Genomic DNA, 3960 nt, shown 5'->3' with positions numbered 1-3960 from the left:
ATTAAAGAAAAGAAACACACACACACACAAACTCCAGAATCAACATCAACAATCCTCCATAATATTGCGAATAACAAATAACAAATGATATTATATAAGCATTTCACCGAATGAAAGAGAAAAAAAAACGTAAAAAAAAAATATATAAGTATATTTTTCTTGTAGATAAATTTCTCACCTGTATCTGGCAGTTTGGCTGGAATTGTTATTAAATGACCTCAATATAAATGATGCTGAGTTCTGCTGGTGAATGACGATGTTCGTCTTAACAGGAACTATAAGACCTGTTGTCAGTTCGATAAATACACGAAGTGAATTATCATATTTTATTATAATTTATACGACTGACGTCACGCTAGCAAAACTTAGGAAATAATCATCGATTTTTTGTTGTTGTTGTTGTTAATTTTTTTCTCTTTAGGTATTTTCTTATTTTATTTTTAGCATTTCATTTTATTTCTTACTCTTTCTTCCTTTTCTATCTTTCCCCTTCTATCTTTTCTCCTATGTCGTCTGCATTTTGTTTCGCATCCTCTTCCTCTTTCTCTCTCTCTCTCTCTTCCCCTCCTCCTTCTTTTCCTCCTTAATCTGTCTCCTCCCCTGTTGTTTTCCCCCCGCTTTATTTGTATTCCCCACCACCACCTCAATACCGCTCATCTTCTTTTCCACCTTCGCCCCTTTCTTTTTATCTTCTCATCTCTTACCGCTTTAATTTCTCTTTTTTTTTCTTCCGTTTATCCCCCCCCTCTCTCTCTCTCTCTCTCTCTCTAATTCTTTTCTCCTCTCTTTCTTTCACACACTTTCCTTTCTTTAAATTTCTCATTTCACTCTTCTATTTATTTATTTATTTATTTCATTTATTAGATTTTCTCTCCTATATTTCCGACCATTTTTGGTGCCTACTCGTTCTCTTTCATCAATAAATAAATAAATAAATAAAAGACTGCTCCAGCATGACCATAACAGGCACGCTGCTACAAGACTAAAAGACTAACAGAGAAAAAAAAATCATATTGTAAGGAAAGCCACTACGTGATTGATCAACCTGCTAGAAATAGCAGCCAATATCCTCTCATCAGAAGTGGAGCTGCGTTGAAAAAAATGTGAACCAGAGTTCCTTACACTAGGTAAAAGACGGGATGGTCACGGCTGGAATGCTTTTGATTATAGGTCTTCTTGATCAGAGACAACAACGATGACGACGGCAACAACAGATCTACGCAAAGTGTCCTCCAAACACATTCATTCACTTCTATTTTTAAATCTCTGTATTTGATTCCCTGTCATATCAAATCTTAATATTGGATGGTTGTTAGATTTCTAGGTTGGCTGCCTGTCTGCCTGCCTGCCTGCCTCTCTCTCGCTCTGTCTGTCTTTTTCTTTCTCTTTCTCTCTTTCTTTTCTGCCTCTCTCTGTCTCTATCTCTCTCTCTTTCTCTGTCTCACTCTCTTTCTCTTTCTCTATCTGTCTGGCTGTCTGTCTCTCTTTTTCTGCCTCTCTCTCTCTCTCTCTCTCTCTCTCTCTCTCTCTCTCTCTCTCTCTCTCTCTCTCTCTCCGTCTCTCTCTATCTCACTCTCTTTTTCTCTCTTCCTCTTTCTCTATCTATCTGTCTGTCTGTCTCTCTTTTTCTGCCTCTCTCTTTCTCCGTCTCTCTGTCTCCCTCTCTTTTTGCTCTCTTTCTCTCTTTTTTTCTATCTGTCTGTCTGTCTGTCTCTGTCTCTCTCCCCTCCCTGTCTCTCTTCTCCCTCTTTCGTGTACTGAAACACCTATACAGACATGCACACACGTATATAGTATATACATGCAAATATACACATGCATGCACATGAACCAACACATATAGTTTCCATCACCACCACCACCACCACCACCACCAGCGCCGCCGCCGTCACCGCCATGTATATCTTTTACCATTTACTTGCCTGTCATTTGACTGCAATCATGCTGGAGTTCAGTTGAACAAATCGATCCCGATACTTATTTTGTAAGTTTGCTGAACAGTTAAGTTATGAGGGACATAAACAAAACAGCACTGGTTGTCAAATAGTGGGAGGACAAGGACAAACACACACACGCATACACACACACACACACACGTATCACCATCATCAATGTTTAACATCTGTTTTCCTTGCTGGCATGGGTTGGACAGCTTGACAGGAACTGACAAGGTCAAAGGCCACATCAGGTTCCATAGTCTGTTTTGGCTTGGTTTCTACAACAGGATGCCATTCCTGATTCCAATCTCTCTACAGAGTGTACGGGGTGCTTTTTACATAGCACTAGCACGAGCATCATCATCATCATCATTGTTTAACGTCTGCTTTCCATGCTAGCATGGGTTGGACGATTTGACTGAGGACTGGCGAACCAGGTGGCTACACCAGGCTCCAATCTGATTTGGCAGAGTTTCTACAGCTGGATGCCCTTCCTAACGCCAACCACTCTGAGAGTGTAGTAGGTGCTTTTACATATATTTATATATATATATATATATATATATATTATTAAAACAGTTTCATTTGGTTCCATTTTATTTGTTAAGGGCCTGCGAAACTTGAAGTAGCAGGGGAACCAAATCAAACTGTTTGAAATAATGCATGTAACTCCTGTTGTGTTGAGTGCCCTTTTCTTTCATTTGTCCACTCACTTGTGTGTGTGTGTGTGTGTGTGTATATATATATATATATATATATATAAATATATAATTGATGAAAAAATGTATGGTAAATAAACAAATGACATAACGTCTACTGAGCATACAACCAGAAGGAAGACAAACACAGAAGGACCCCATTTCTCCATCAGTTATCAACCAGTTGGTATTACTCAGTTTTGCATATATATATACAATGGGCTTCTTTTAGTTTCCTTGTACCAAATGCACTTACAAGGTTTTGATTGGCCCAGTGCTATGGAAGACACAGTCTTGGAAACCCTGTGACAGGTTATTGGTATTGGTTTGTCTCTTGACTAAAGAAGAACAAAACCGTTGGAAATGTATAGAATAGATGACGGTTTTATCAGAGAATTGCTCAGATTGTAATCTGTTGCTCTCGGTAATGAAGACCTTTTCAACTTAGAACGGTAACATGCGCATAATCAGAATACAATCCAAGACAGAATGGCAGAACAAGAACCAAAAAAAAAAAAGAAGACTCAGCGCTAAAGTTTTCATCGTCAACTCTTGGATTACTGTCTTGAGTTCTAGGACTCCTCAAGCCAGTAACCAAGTTTCTATGGCAAATAAGTAACCAAAATCTCAATATTCCTTACCTGAATAGAATGCTAATTCACCACATGGTTATTCATTTATTGCTGAGTGGACTGGAAGAACATAAAATGAAGTGTTTTGCTCAAAAACAATGAAATGCTCAGTCTAAGAATTGAAACCATGATCTTGTAACAATGAGTGCAACGTCCTAACCACTTGACCACATGCCTTCATTTTTTTTTCCATCAGCCTACTTTATAATCCTTTCTAGTACAGGTACACGGCCTGAAATTGTTGCGGAGGGGACTAGTCAATTACATCGACCCCAGTGTTACACTGGTTTTTAATTTATCGACTTCAAAAAAATGAAAGTCAAAGTCGACCTTAGCAGAATTTGAACTCAGAATGTAGCAACATGCAAACTATCACTAAGCATTTCATCCGACATGCTAACGATTCTGCCAGCTTACCACCCTCAGCCTATCTTATAATGAGAGCAAAAATATGAACATTTTGGTTGGCAAAATCACAAATAAGGCGCAGGAGTGGCTGTGTGGTAAGTCGCTTGCTTACCAACCACATGGTTCTGGGTTCAGTCCCACTGTGTAGCACCTTGGGCAAGTGTCTTCTACTATAGCCTTGGGATGACCAAAGCCTTGTGAGTGGATTTGGTAGACGGAAACTGAAAGAAGCGTCGTATATATGTATGTATATATATATATATATATATATATATATATATATAT

The 3960-nt window shown here is 38.6% G+C and overlaps 1 protein-coding gene across 1 annotated transcript in view; it reads right to left on the bottom strand.

Annotated features, from left to right (window-relative positions):
* The window catches only part of LOC106880967 (uncharacterized), a 42664-nt gene extending 42327 nt beyond the window's left edge, over nt 1–337 (bottom strand). The window contains exon 1 of the mRNA XM_014931145.2: nt 179–337. The gene's annotated coding sequence lies outside the window, so the exon portion shown is untranslated. The remainder of the gene's footprint in view (nt 1–178) is intronic.
* Between the last annotated feature and the right edge of the window lie 3623 nt (nt 338–3960).

Source organism: Octopus bimaculoides, chromosome 16 (assembly GCF_001194135.2).
Source record: "Octopus bimaculoides isolate UCB-OBI-ISO-001 chromosome 16, ASM119413v2, whole genome shotgun sequence".
NCBI classification, from domain to species: Eukaryota; Metazoa; Mollusca; class Cephalopoda; order Octopoda; family Octopodidae; genus Octopus; species Octopus bimaculoides.
The sequence above is the reverse complement of the archived record's forward strand: the minus strand, read 5'-3'. Positions and strand labels throughout refer to the sequence as shown.